Source organism: Prionailurus viverrinus, chromosome F1 (genome assembly GCF_022837055.1).
Source record: "Prionailurus viverrinus isolate Anna chromosome F1, UM_Priviv_1.0, whole genome shotgun sequence".
Taxonomy (NCBI): domain Eukaryota; kingdom Metazoa; phylum Chordata; class Mammalia; order Carnivora; family Felidae; genus Prionailurus; species Prionailurus viverrinus.
Window position 1 is genome coordinate 61,328,172 of NC_062577.1, and position 13,458 is coordinate 61,341,629.

At 73.6% G+C, this 13,458-nt stretch overlaps 12 non-coding genes across 12 annotated transcripts; 6 read left to right on the top strand and 6 right to left on the bottom strand.

The window, feature by feature from the left end:
- The first annotated feature begins 572 nt into the window (after positions 1-572).
- On the top strand, positions 573-655 carry TRNAL-CAG (transfer RNA leucine (anticodon CAG)). Its single transcript has one exon. It is a non-coding gene; the product is annotated as a tRNA-Leu (tRNA).
- Positions 656-2,243: 1,588 nt separating this feature from the next.
- Positions 2,244-2,314, top strand: TRNAG-GCC (transfer RNA glycine (anticodon GCC)). The gene has a single exon. It is a non-coding gene; the product is annotated as a tRNA-Gly (tRNA).
- Positions 2,315-4,007: 1,693 nt separating this feature from the next.
- TRNAE-CUC (transfer RNA glutamic acid (anticodon CUC)) lies at positions 4,008-4,079 on the bottom strand. The gene has a single exon. It is a non-coding gene; the product is annotated as a tRNA-Glu (tRNA).
- A 305-nt stretch (positions 4,080-4,384) lies between these two features.
- TRNAG-UCC (transfer RNA glycine (anticodon UCC)) lies at positions 4,385-4,456 on the bottom strand. The gene has a single exon. It is a non-coding gene; the product is annotated as a tRNA-Gly (tRNA).
- Positions 4,457-5,246: 790 nt separating this feature from the next.
- Positions 5,247-5,318, bottom strand: TRNAD-GUC (transfer RNA aspartic acid (anticodon GUC)). Its single transcript has one exon. It is a non-coding gene; the product is annotated as a tRNA-Asp (tRNA).
- A 620-nt stretch (positions 5,319-5,938) lies between these two features.
- Positions 5,939-6,021, top strand: TRNAL-CAG (transfer RNA leucine (anticodon CAG)). The gene has a single exon. It is a non-coding gene; the product is annotated as a tRNA-Leu (tRNA).
- Positions 6,022-7,610: 1,589 nt separating this feature from the next.
- On the top strand, positions 7,611-7,681 carry TRNAG-GCC (transfer RNA glycine (anticodon GCC)). The gene has a single exon. It is a non-coding gene; the product is annotated as a tRNA-Gly (tRNA).
- A 1,693-nt stretch (positions 7,682-9,374) lies between these two features.
- Positions 9,375-9,446, bottom strand: TRNAE-CUC (transfer RNA glutamic acid (anticodon CUC)). The gene has a single exon. It is a non-coding gene; the product is annotated as a tRNA-Glu (tRNA).
- A 305-nt stretch (positions 9,447-9,751) lies between these two features.
- On the bottom strand, positions 9,752-9,823 carry TRNAG-UCC (transfer RNA glycine (anticodon UCC)). The gene has a single exon. It is a non-coding gene; the product is annotated as a tRNA-Gly (tRNA).
- A 790-nt stretch (positions 9,824-10,613) lies between these two features.
- Positions 10,614-10,685, bottom strand: TRNAD-GUC (transfer RNA aspartic acid (anticodon GUC)). Its single transcript has one exon. It is a non-coding gene; the product is annotated as a tRNA-Asp (tRNA).
- A 620-nt stretch (positions 10,686-11,305) lies between these two features.
- TRNAL-CAG (transfer RNA leucine (anticodon CAG)) lies at positions 11,306-11,388 on the top strand. Its single transcript has one exon. It is a non-coding gene; the product is annotated as a tRNA-Leu (tRNA).
- Positions 11,389-12,979: 1,591 nt separating this feature from the next.
- TRNAG-GCC (transfer RNA glycine (anticodon GCC)) lies at positions 12,980-13,050 on the top strand. The gene has a single exon. It is a non-coding gene; the product is annotated as a tRNA-Gly (tRNA).
- Positions 13,051-13,458: the final 408 nt, after the last annotated feature.

A 13,458-nucleotide genomic window follows, 5' to 3' on the forward strand; every position in this document is an offset into this window, starting at 1 on the left:
CTGCCCCTGCCTGCTGCCCTCGACGCCCTGCCCTGCACGGGCGCCCGGCACGGGCCACGCCCCACCCGACCCCAGCCCCGCTTCGGCCCCCTCTCCCGCACGGCAGCCCCCGGCGCCGACTCGGAGTCCGCCCGGACCCGGGGCCCACACACGGACCGGACGGCGCTCAGTACTCCCAACGAGCGCTGCCTCTCTCTCGTCTGCCAGGCGGGCATCGCGCCGGGAGAAAAGGCCCCAGACGGCAAGCGGGGCTGCGAGGGCGAGGGCGACGGCGACGGCGAGGGCGAGGCAGGCGGGGTGGGGAGCAGGGCAAGGGGCGCCGACGCTGGACGGGGCCTGCAGGGAGCTGGGGGTGGGGGTGCGACAGCCACGGGAGCCGCGCTGGCGGCGGCGGCGGCGGCGGCGGCGGCGGCGGCGGCGGCGAGGCGGCTGGCCGTGCTCCTCCGGGGCCGCCGCGCGTGTCTCGCCCCTTGCGCACGCACACAGCCGCCAGCCGGGCGCCATGACGGCCAAGGACACCAGCGTTAGCGCCGCGTCCCAGCCAGGCCAGCGGCGACGCGCCCACACCCGCCGTCAGGATGGCCGAGCGGTCTAAGGCGCTGCGTTCAGGTCGCAGTCTCCCCTGGAGGCGTGGGTTCGAATCCCACTCCTGACACGCCCACCTTTTGGCCCGCCCCACACAGCAGCCACGCCACCGGGGCCTGGACCACACCCTCTCGCGGCCGCGGCCCGCCTCGCACCCGAGCACACGCTGCCCGGGACCGAGCTCCAGCCCCTCCACCCTCGCCGCCTCGGGCTCTGAGCGCGCGCGCGCACGCGGGCGCGCGCGGGCGCACACACACGCACTCCCCCGCGCCTCGAGCGCCTTTCCCACACCCGCAGGCTTCGCTGACTTCGCACCTGCGTCTTTCTGGAGGCTCTTTGGTCCTCCTTCTCGTCTATTCCCGCCCCTGCCCTCCTCACCCCGGCACTCGCGAACCAGCCCAGGCTGCAAAGCTCCCCGCGCTTCCCGCTCCCACTTGTGGCCGCTGGACAGCGCCTGGCCCTTCCAGCCAGCCGTCCGCTTCCGCCGCCACCGGGAACACGCACCCACCCCACCGTCACCCCGTGCTTTTCCCCCGGCCCTAGTCCATTCTCTCCACACCCTCCCGAGGCGGCCCACACGATTCTCCACCTAGGGGCCTTCCCCTGGCCACACCTACCTGCCTGCCTGCCTGCCTGTCTGCCTCCCGGGAGCCATACAGCGCAGCCGGCTGCTGGCCAGCCGGCGGCGCGGACCCCTCCCTTCTGTGGGCCTGGCTCACGAGTCCAAGCCGGGAAGGTGGCTGCAGGGAGCAGTGAGCGGAAGCCCTAGACCCCCAGGCCATCCAGCCGGGCACCACAGCGCATCTCCTGGCTCGGGGAGGCCGCCGCCGCCGCCGCCGGCCGGCCACTCCGCCCCAGCGTTCCGCCCGGATCCAAGACCGCCCTCCTGCCTCCCAACCTGCCAAGGCACCGAGCCGGACCCCTAGGGAGAGGCTCCGGCCAGCGCGCTCAGGCCTTTGCTCTCTTGGCCCGAGCGAGACGCACTCAGAGGCGCAGGCGGCGCTACCTGGCCTCTAACTCCGACAGACGCCGGCGCGAGCACAAACACACACACACACACACACACACACACACACACACACACACACAAAGACACACAGCCCACCCAGCCCCGCCCCCCGGCCCCGGCCCCGGCCCCGGCCCCTGGCCCCATGGCTCCACACACGAGAGGTCCGTTCCCCACCCCTTCCGTCGGGACACACACTGCACGCGCGAGAAAACCATCCGCCAAACGGACTCTGGCTCGGGGCTGGGAGTAGCTGAAGGCAAGGTCCCTGGCCTGCCGGCACCGGCCACAAATGGCTCCGGCTGTTTGGGGATCGGGCGCTGGCCAGGCTGGGTCCAGCTCCTGGCTGCCTCTGGGGACACGGGCAGGCTGTGGCGGTGGCCCCGGACGAGGGACAAAGCACGGGATGAGCCCAGTCCGCCTCCGTGCCTTCCTCTGCCCGGACGTCCGCGCCGCGCCGCGCCGCGCCGCGCCGCGCCCTAGGGGCTGGCTCTCCGCGTGCCTGGAGCCTGTCTTGCAGACCGCCCGCCTCCTGCTCCCACGGAGCAGACGCTCACGCTCACACTCACGCTCACGCTCACTACTGGCGGGGACCGGCAACGGAGGCGGCCGGCGCCGCTGGGGAAGCCCTCTGTGGACCACGTCCGTGGGTGCATGGGTGGTTCAGTGGTAGAATTCTCGCCTGCCACGCGGGAGGCCCGGGTTCGATTCCCGGCCCATGCAACGCGCCATCCCCTTTTGGCCCCGCAGCGCCAACTGCGCGCTCCGCTTCCAAGCCTCTCTCCCACCTTCAGAGCACCTGGCCAAAGCCACCTCTGCTCCTCTCTGGGGGTCCGTCCCCGCCCCTGCCGCACATTCCCTTCCTCCTCCCTGGCTCGCTCGCCCTGGGGACAAAACTCCGCCCGCCCCGGAGCCAAGGGCCCGTCCGCGCCCGCCCACACACCTGCCTTGCCCTTCTTCTCTTTAACGACGCTCGCCTCGCTCCAGTCTCCCGATTCACTGCAAGGAACGCATCCCCGCACCAACTCGCGCTGCCACCCACACGCTCCTCCCCTTCCCTCGGCACCACCTCGCACCGCCGCCCCTCCCACCAGCCACCCCCTCCCGAGACACACACACACACACACACACACACACACACCCACGCAAAAGCAAGGACTCCGAGGAAACTTCCCGCGGGCACGGGAAGCACCCGGAGACCCACGGCCGCCGCGACTCCTCCGCACCGCTGCAGGGGGCTTGTGCGGTTGAAGCGAGTGTGCCCCAGCAGGTGTGCGCGGCGCACCGGCTGACCGCTTGGCCTCGAGAGGGGACACCTCTGATCACAGAGCAAATCCCCGGCGGACAGGGGTGTCCAAATTGGGGCGGGAAGGAGACTGAGGTGTGCGATGGACCTTGGGAGGCATCCACAGAAGAGGACGGATACAGACAGGGGTGGACAGAAGGACGGACGGCGCCTAGGATGGAGGGACCGACGTGTCCTGCAAGTGGAATGACAAGTTGGCGACAAGTGCGCCCAGTCCCCCGGGGTGCGTCGACCGCCGCCCACCTGCCTGGCTGCTGGGTTGTCTTTCCCCGGGGCTCCCACGGCACCTCCCCGCTGTCTCACCTCCAGTGCCCGGGGCGTGGGGGGGGGGGGTGGTCCGGGCCGTGCCCGGATGCCTCTTCCCTCCTCCACCTCCCGGGCACGGCGGTCGGACTCTGCGCTCGCATGGGCGCCCAAGACTAGCGTGCCCGTGGGGTCCGCTCTCCGTCGCCGGGGAGAGACGCAGCCAGCCAGGTCGTGGCGCTCCCGCCCCGCGTGGGGCAGGGAAGCCGCCCGAGAGGTCGCAGGCCCGAGGGGGGTTGCTCGGCCAGGTGACGCGACTCAGGGCTGCGCGTGGCTCACCTGACCCACGCGCCCAGCACCGCCACCGCGGGCACCTCACGAGGGAGGACAGGATGGCTCGTCAGCCCGGCCAGCTAGGAGCGCCACCGGAGGGGGCGGTGGGGGTCCGAGCACACTCGGGGGGCAGGGGCGCCTGCGCACACTGGTGGTCCCGGCGGGGGACAGAGGCCGCCCCGGCCACTCGCGTCTCGGGCTGTGGAAGCGAAGGTGCCAGGCGAGCGTGTGCGCGGGTGGGGGCGAAGGGGCGAGGCGAGGCCGAGGGCCTCCGGTGGGCCAGCCAGGCCAAAAGGCTCGGACGGGCCGAGGTGGCAGGGCGAGGCTGGGGCTGCCCGTCGGGGCGTGGCAGGTGGCCTTGTGTGCACCCCTCCATCGTGGCGGCGGGGCCCGCGACAAGCTAGCCAGCTCGGCCTGGCGTGCCGGCGTGGGCTAAAAGGGGGTGGTGCGGGTGCACTGGGGACGGGGCGGTGGGTGGCTCGGCTCGGCCGGCCGGGAGGGGAGGCCCCGGAGGGCCAGAGGAAGAAGAAAGGCTTCCCTGACCGGGAATCGAACCCGGGCCGCGGCGGTGAGAGCGCCGAATCCTAACCACTAGACCACCAGGGAGCGACAGGCTGCGCGCCTGGCCTGCACCCCCTGGACCCAGCGCCTCCATTCCCCCCACGCGGCTCCGCTTGGGCCCCGAGGCCCCTGCCTCTGCACGTCCAGCCGCCCGCGGGCCCCACGCAGTCCACCCGGACCGCTGGCAGCACTCGCAAAACGCTGCGCGCCGGCCGCCCTCGCACCCGCACGCCGCCTCGGGCCACGTGCCCAGCGCCCAGCGCCCAGCGGGCCGGCACGCCGTCCCCCACTGCCAGCGCCCGGCGGGCCTGGCCAGGAGGGCCCCGGAGCGGCGCAAAAGGTCGGCCGGCTGCGTTGGCCGGGAATCGAACCCGGGTCAACTGCTTGGAAGGCAGCTATGCTCACCACTATACCACCAACGCTGCACGGCCCGGGCCGGCCCGACGCGGCCGGCCCAGGGTGCGCTCCGGCGCCTTCTCGCCTTGGCGCTCTCTCGCCGCTGCCGCTGCCGCCGCCGCCGCCGCCCGGCGCATCCCTGCCCCGACGTCCCGCCCGGCCGCAGCTCTGCCCGGCCACCACGGGCTCCGGCCGCCCGGCGCCCCAGCCTCACCCCTCCGACTCAGCTGCGCCGGCCGGTCGCCGGGCACGCCCGCCCGTCCGCCCGCCCTGCGCCCCGCGCCCGGCGCCCACCGCCGCCCGCCTCTGGAGGGCGCTCTGGCCGCCTGGCCGCTCTCGGGCCCTCGGAGGCCGGCTGGGGAGCCCCGCCACGTCCCCGGCCCGGCGTCTTCCGCGTCCTCCGCGGCCCGCAGCTAGCGGCCCGGCCCGGCCCGGCCCGGCCCGGCCCGGCCTGGCCGGGCGCGGGAAGGAGCAGAGGGGGCGGGTGCCACGCCACACCACCTCCCGCATCCAGACGGGACCGGACCCATCTGCCTCCCACCCGAGCGACACCCACGGCGGCTGTGCGGCTGGGCGGCACGTCGCCGAGGAGCTCGCTGTGGCTGCCGCGGGGACCGACCACACGAGGCCCCGGCTGCGCGGTGGCGACCCAGCGTCCGGCCTCGAGCCACGCAAAGGGCCGGGGCCGGTGGACGGTGGGCAGGCCGGGCACGCGCCGCCGGCCGGACGACGGACGGCCGAGAAGAAGCGCCCCTGCCCCTCGGGAGCAAGAGGTGGGACCCAGAGCTGCGCAGGCCACCAAAAAGGGCGTCTTGCCTCCCCGTCGGGGAATCGAACCCCGGTCTCCCGCGTGACAGGCGGGGATACTCACCACTATACTAACGAGGACGGCGGCGGCCGGCCACCCGGGCGCCCGACCCCTCTCCGGCTGCCTCCCCACGCCTGCCCCTGCCTGCTGCCCTCGACGCCCTGCCCTGCACGGGCGCCCGGCACGGGCCACGCCCCACCCGACCCCAGCCCCGCTTCGGCCCCCTCTCCCGCACGGCAGCCCCCGGCGCCGACTCGGAGTCCGCCCGGACCCGGGGCCCACACACGGACCGGACGGCGCTCAGTACTCCCAACGAGCGCTGCCTCTCTCTCGTCTGCCAGGCGGGCATCGCGCCGGGAGAAAAGGCCCCAGACGGCAAGCGGGGCTGCGAGGGCGAGGGCGACGGCGACGGCGAGGGCGAGGCAGGCGGGGTGGGGAGCAGGGCAAGGGGCGCCGACGCTGGACGGGGCCTGCAGGGAGCTGGGGGTGGGGGTGCGACAGCCACGGGAGCCGCGCTGGCGGCGGCGGCGGCGGCGGCGGCGGCGGCGGCGAGGCGGCTGGCCGTGCTCCTCCGGGGCCGCCGCGCGTGTCTCGCCCCTTGCGCACGCACACAGCCGCCAGCCGGGCGCCATGACGGCCAAGGACACCAGCGTTAGCGCCGCGTCCCAGCCAGGCCAGCGGCGACGCGCCCACACCCGCCGTCAGGATGGCCGAGCGGTCTAAGGCGCTGCGTTCAGGTCGCAGTCTCCCCTGGAGGCGTGGGTTCGAATCCCACTCCTGACACGCCCACCTTTTGGCCCGCCCCACACAGCAGCCACGCCACCGGGGCCTGGACCACACCCTCTCGCGGCCGCGGCCCGCCTCGCACCCGAGCACACGCTGCCCGGGACCGAGCTCCAGCCCCTCCACCCTCGCCGCCTCGGGCTCTGAGCGCGCGCGCGCACGCGGGCGCGCGCGGGCGCACACACACGCACTCCCCCGCGCCTCGAGCGCCTTTCCCACACCCGCAGGCTTCGCTGACTTCGCACCTGCGTCTTTCTGGAGGCTCTTTGGTCCTCCTTCTCGTCTATTCCCGCCCCTGCCCTCCTCACCCCGGCACTCGCGAACCAGCCCAGGCTGCAAAGCTCCCCGCGCTTCCCGCTCCCACTTGTGGCCGCTGGACAGCGCCTGGCCCTTCCAGCCAGCCGTCCGCTTCCGCCGCCACCGGGAACACGCACCCACCCCACCGTCACCCCGTGCTTTTCCCCCGGCCCTAGTCCATTCTCTCCACACCCTCCCGAGGCGGCCCACACGATTCTCCACCTAGGGGCCTTCCCCTGGCCACACCTACCTGCCTGCCTGCCTGCCTGTCTGCCTCCCGGGAGCCATACAGCGCAGCCGGCTGCTGGCCAGCCGGCGGCGCGGACCCCTCCCTTCTGTGGGCCTGGCTCACGAGTCCAAGCCGGGAAGGTGGCTGCAGGGAGCAGTGAGCGGAAGCCCTAGACCCCCAGGCCATCCAGCCGGGCACCACAGCGCATCTCCTGGCTCGGGGAGGCCGCCGCCGCCGCCGCCGGCCGGCCACTCCGCCCCAGCGTTCCGCCCGGATCCAAGACCGCCCTCCTGCCTCCCAACCTGCCAAGGCACCGAGCCGGACCCCTAGGGAGAGGCTCCGGCCAGCGCGCTCAGGCCTTTGCTCTCTTGGCCCGAGCGAGACGCACTCAGAGGCGCAGGCGGCGCTACCTGGCCTCTAACTCCGACAGACGCCGGCGCGAGCACAACACACACACACACACACACACACACACACACACACACACACACACAAAGACACACAGCCCACCCAGCCCCGCCCCCCGGCCCCGGCCCCGGCCCCGGCCCCTGGCCCCATGGCTCCACACACGAGAGGTCCGTTCCCCACCCCTTCCGTCGGGACACACACTGCACGCGCGAGAAAACCATCCGCCAAACGGACTCTGGCTCGGGGCTGGGAGTAGCTGAAGGCAAGGTCCCTGGCCTGCCGGCACCGGCCACAAATGGCTCCGGCTGTTTGGGGATCGGGCGCTGGCCAGGCTGGGTCCAGCTCCTGGCTGCCTCTGGGGACACGGGCAGGCTGTGGCGGTGGCCCCGGACGAGGGACAAAGCACGGGATGAGCCCAGTCCGCCTCCGTGCCTTCCTCTGCCCGGACGTCCGCGCCGCGCCGCGCCGCGCCGCGCCGCGCCCTAGGGGCTGGCTCTCCGCGTGCCTGGAGCCTGTCTTGCAGACCGCCCGCCTCCTGCTCCCACGGAGCAGACGCTCACGCTCACACTCACGCTCACGCTCACTACTGGCGGGGACCGGCAACGGAGGCGGCCGGCGCCGCTGGGGAAGCCCTCTGTGGACCACGTCCGTGGGTGCATGGGTGGTTCAGTGGTAGAATTCTCGCCTGCCACGCGGGAGGCCCGGGTTCGATTCCCGGCCCATGCAACGCGCCATCCCCTTTTGGCCCCGCAGCGCCAACTGCGCGCTCCGCTTCCAAGCCTCTCTCCCACCTTCAGAGCACCTGGCCAAAGCCACCTCTGCTCCTCTCTGGGGGTCCGTCCCCGCCCCTGCCGCACATTCCCTTCCTCCTCCCTGGCTCGCTCGCCCTGGGGACAAAACTCCGCCCGCCCCGGAGCCAAGGGCCCGTCCGCGCCCGCCCACACACCTGCCTTGCCCTTCTTCTCTTTAACGACGCTCGCCTCGCTCCAGTCTCCCGATTCACTGCAAGGAACGCATCCCCGCACCAACTCGCGCTGCCACCCACACGCTCCTCCCCTTCCCTCGGCACCACCTCGCACCGCCGCCCCTCCCACCAGCCACCCCCTCCCGAGACACACACACACACACACACACACACACACACACACGCAAAAGCAAGGACTCCGAGGAAACTTCCCGCGGGCACGGGAAGCACCCGGAGACCCACGGCCGCCGCGACTCCTCCGCACCGCTGCAGGGGGCTTGTGCGGTTGAAGCGAGTGTGCCCCAGCAGGTGTGCGCGGCGCACCGGCTGACCGCTTGGCCTCGAGAGGGGACACCTCTGATCACAGAGCAAATCCCCGGCGGACAGGGGTGTCCAAATTGGGGCGGGAAGGAGACTGAGGTGTGCGATGGACCTTGGGAGGCATCCACAGAAGAGGACGGATACAGACAGGGGTGGACAGAAGGACGGACGGCGCCTAGGATGGAGGGACCGACGTGTCCTGCAAGTGGAATGACAAGTTGGCGACAAGTGCGCCCAGTCCCCCGGGGTGCGTCGACCGCCGCCCACCTGCCTGGCTGCTGGGTTGTCTTTCCCCGGGGCTCCCACGGCACCTCCCCGCTGTCTCACCTCCAGTGCCCGGGGCGTGGGGGGGGGGGGTGGTCCGGGCCGTGCCCGGATGCCTCTTCCCTCCTCCACCTCCCGGGCACGGCGGTCGGACTCTGCGCTCGCATGGGCGCCCAAGACTAGCGTGCCCGTGGGGTCCGCTCTCCGTCGCCGGGGAGAGACGCAGCCAGCCAGGTCGTGGCGCTCCCGCCCCGCGTGGGGCAGGGAAGCCGCCCGAGAGGTCGCAGGCCCGAGGGGGGTTGCTCGGCCAGGTGACGCGACTCAGGGCTGCGCGTGGCTCACCTGACCCACGCGCCCAGCACCGCCACCGCGGGCACCTCACGAGGGAGGACAGGATGGCTCGTCAGCCCGGCCAGCTAGGAGCGCCACCGGAGGGGGCGGTGGGGGTCCGAGCACACTCGGGGGGCAGGGGCGCCTGCGCACACTGGTGGTCCCGGCGGGGGACAGAGGCCGCCCCGGCCACTCGCGTCTCGGGCTGTGGAAGCGAAGGTGCCAGGCGAGCGTGTGCGCGGGTGGGGGCGAAGGGGCGAGGCGAGGCCGAGGGCCTCCGGTGGGCCAGCCAGGCCAAAAGGCTCGGACGGGCCGAGGTGGCAGGGCGAGGCTGGGGCTGCCCGTCGGGGCGTGGCAGGTGGCCTTGTGTGCACCCCTCCATCGTGGCGGCGGGGCCCGCGACAAGCTAGCCAGCTCGGCCTGGCGTGCCGGCGTGGGCTAAAAGGGGGTGGTGCGGGTGCACTGGGGACGGGGCGGTGGGTGGCTCGGCTCGGCCGGCCGGGAGGGGAGGCCCCGGAGGGCCAGAGGAAGAAGAAAGGCTTCCCTGACTGGGAATCGAACCCGGGCCGCGGCGGTGAGAGCGCCGAATCCTAACCACTAGACCACCAGGGAGCGACAGGCTGCGCGCCTGGCCTGCACCCCCTGGACCCAGCGCCTCCATTCCCCCCACGCGGCTCCGCTTGGGCCCCGAGGCCCCTGCCTCTGCACGTCCAGCCGCCCGCGGGCCCCACGCAGTCCACCCGGACCGCTGGCAGCACTCGCAAAACGCTGCGCGCCGGCCGCCCTCGCACCCGCACGCCGCCTCGGGCCACGTGCCCAGCGCCCAGCGCCCAGCGGGCCGGCACGCCGTCCCCCACTGCCAGCGCCCGGCGGGCCTGGCCAGGAGGGCCCCGGAGCGGCGCAAAAGGTCGGCCGGCTGCGTTGGCCGGGAATCGAACCCGGGTCAACTGCTTGGAAGGCAGCTATGCTCACCACTATACCACCAACGCTGCACGGCCCGGGCCGGCCCGACGCGGCCGGCCCAGGGTGCGCTCCGGCGCCTTCTCGCCTTGGCGCTCTCTCGCCGCTGCCGCTGCCGCCGCCGCCGCCGCCCGGCGCATCCCTGCCCCGACGTCCCGCCCGGCCGCAGCTCTGCCCGGCCACCACGGGCTCCGGCCGCCCGGCGCCCCAGCCTCACCCCTCCGACTCAGCTGCGCCGGCCGGTCGCCGGGCACGCCCGCCCGTCCGCCCGCCCTGCGCCCCGCGCCCGGCGCCCACCGCCGCCCGCCTCTGGAGGGCGCTCTGGCCGCCTGGCCGCTCTCGGGCCCTCGGAGGCCGGCTGGGGAGCCCCGCCACGTCCCCGGCCCGGCGTCTTCCGCGTCCTCCGCGGCCCGCAGCTAGCGGCCCGGCCCGGCCCGGCCCGGCCCGGCCCGGCCTGGCCGGGCGCGGGAAGGAGCAGAGGGGGCGGGTGCCACGCCACACCACCTCCCGCATCCAGACGGGACCGGACCCATCTGCCTCCCACCCGAGCGACACCCACGGCGGCTGTGCGGCTGGGCGGCACGTCGCCGAGGAGCTCGCTGTGGCTGCCGCGGGGACCGACCACACGAGGCCCCGGCTGCGCGGTGGCGACCCAGCGTCCGGCCTCGAGCCACGCAAAGGGCCGGGGCCGGTGGACGGTGGGCAGGCCGGGCACGCGCCGCCGGCCGGACGACGGACGGCCGAGAAGAAGCGCCCCTGCCCCTCGGGAGCAAGAGGTGGGACCCAGAGCTGCGCAGGCCACCAAAAAGGGCGTCTTGCCTCCCCGTCGGGGAATCGAACCCCGGTCTCCCGCGTGACAGGCGGGGATACTCACCACTATACTAACGAGGACGGCGGCGGCCGGCCACCCGGGCGCCCGACCCCTCTCCGGCTGCCTCCCCACGCCTGCCCCTGCCTGCTGCCCTCGACGCCCTGCCCTGCACGGGCGCCCGGCACGGGCCACGCCCCACCCGACCCCAGCCCCGCTTCGGCCCCCTCTCCCGCACGGCAGCCCCCGGCGCCGACTCGGAGTCCGCCCGGACCCGGGGCCCACACACGGACCGGACGGCGCTCAGTACTCCCAACGAGCGCTGCCTCTCTCTCGTCTGCCAGGCGGGCATCGCGCCGGGAGAAAAGGCCCCAGACGGCAAGCGGGGCTGCGAGGGCGAGGGCGACGGCGACGGCGAGGGCGAGGCAGGCGGGGTGGGGAGCAGGGCAAGGGGCGCCGACGCTGGACGGGGCCTGCAGGGAGCTGGGGGTGGGGGTGCGACAGCCACGGGAGCCGCGCTGGCGGCGGCGGCGGCGGCGGCGGCGGCGGCGGCGAGGCGGCTGGCCGTGCTCCTCCGGGGCCGCCGCGCGTGTCTCGCCCCTTGCGCACGCACACAGCCGCCAGCCGGGCGCCATGACGGCCAAGGACACCAGCGTTAGCGCCGCGTCCCAGCCAGGCCAGCGGCGACGCGCCCACACCCGCCGTCAGGATGGCCGAGCGGTCTAAGGCGCTGCGTTCAGGTCGCAGTCTCCCCTGGAGGCGTGGGTTCGAATCCCACTCCTGACACGCCCACCTTTTGGCCCGCCCCACACAGCAGCCACGCCACCGGGGCCTGGACCACACCCTCTCGCGGCCGCGGCCCGCCTCGCACCCGAGCACACGCTGCCCGGGACCGAGCTCCAGCCCCTCCACCCTCGCCGCCTCGGGCTCTGAGCGCGCGCGCGCACGCGGGCGCGCGCGGGCGCACACACACGCACTCCCCCGCGCCTCGAGCGCCTTTCCCACACCCGCAGGCTTCGCTGACTTCGCACCTGCGTCTTTCTGGAGGCTCTTTGGTCCTCCTTCTCGTCTATTCCCGCCCCTGCCCTCCTCACCCCGGCACTCGCGAACCAGCCCAGGCTGCAAAGCTCCCCGCGCTTCCCGCTCCCACTTGTGGCCGCTGGACAGCGCCTGGCCCTTCCAGCCAGCCGTCCGCTTCCGCCGCCACCGGGAACACGCACCCACCCCACCGTCACCCCGTGCTTTTCCCCCGGCCCTAGTCCATTCTCTCCACACCCTCCCGAGGCGGCCCACACGATTCTCCACCTAGGGGCCTTCCCCTGGCCACACCTACCTGCCTGCCTGCCTGCCTGTCTGCCTCCCGGGAGCCATACAGCGCAGCCGGCTGCTGGCCAGCCGGCGGCGCGGACCCCTCCCTTCTGTGGGCCTGGCTCACGAGTCCAAGCCGGGAAGGTGGCTGCAGGGAGCAGTGAGCGGAAGCCCTAGACCCCCAGGCCATCCAGCCGGGCACCACAGCGCATCTCCTGGCTCGGGGAGGCCGCCGCCGCCGCCGCCGGCCGGCCACTCCGCCCCAGCGTTCCGCCCGGATCCAAGACCGCCCTCCTGCCTCCCAACCTGCCAAGGCACCGAGCCGGACCCCTAGGGAGAGGCTCCGGCCAGCGCGCTCAGGCCTTTGCTCTCTTGGCCCGAGCGAGACGCACTCAGAGGCGCAGGCGGCGCTACCTGGCCTCTAACTCCGACAGACGCCGGCGCGAGCACAACACACACACACACACACACACACACACACACACACACACACACACACAAAGACACACAGCCCACCCAGCCCCGCCCCCCGGCCCCGGCCCCGGCCCCGGCCCCTGGCCCCATGGCTCCACACACGAGAGGTCCGTTCCCCACCCCTTCCGTCGGGACACACACTGCACGCGCGAGAAAACCATCCGCCAAACGGACTCTGGCTCGGGGCTGGGAGTAGCTGAAGGCAAGGTCCCTGGCCTGCCGGCACCGGCCACAAATGGCTCCGGCTGTTTGGGGATCGGGCGCTGGCCAGGCTGGGTCCAGCTCCTGGCTGCCTCTGGGGACACGGGCAGGCTGTGGCGGTGGCCCCGGACGAGGGACAAAGCACGGGATGAGCCCAGTCCGCCTCCGTGCCTTCCTCTGCCCGGACGTCCGCGCCGCGCCGCGCCGCGCCGCGCCGCGCCCTAGGGGCTGGCTCTCCGCGTGCCTGGAGCCTGTCTTGCAGACCGCCCGCCTCCTGCTCCCACGGAGCAGACGCTCACGCTCACACTCACGCTCACGCTCACTACTGGCGGGGACCGGCAACGGAGGCGGCCGGCGCCGCTGGGGAAGCCCTCTGTGGACCACGTCCGTGGGTGCATGGGTGGTTCAGTGGTAGAATTCTCGCCTGCCACGCGGGAGGCCCGGGTTCGATTCCCGGCCCATGCAACGCGCCATCCCCTTTTGGCCCCGCAGCGCCAACTGCGCGCTCCGCTTCCAAGCCTCTCTCCCACCTTCAGAGCACCTGGCCAAAGCCACCTCTGCTCCTCTCTGGGGGTCCGTCCCCGCCCCTGCCGCACATTCCCTTCCTCCTCCCTGGCTCGCTCGCCCTGGGGACAAAACTCCGCCCGCCCCGGAGCCAAGGGCCCGTCCGCGCCCGCCCACACACCTGCCTTGCCCTTCTTCTCTTTAACGACGCTCGCCTCGCTCCAGTCTCCCGATTCACTGCAAGGAACGCATCCCCGCACCAACTCGCGCTGCCACCCACACGCTCCTCCCCTTCCCTCGGCACCACCTCGCACCGCCGCCCCTCCCACCAGCCACCCCCTCCCGAGACACACACACACACACACACAC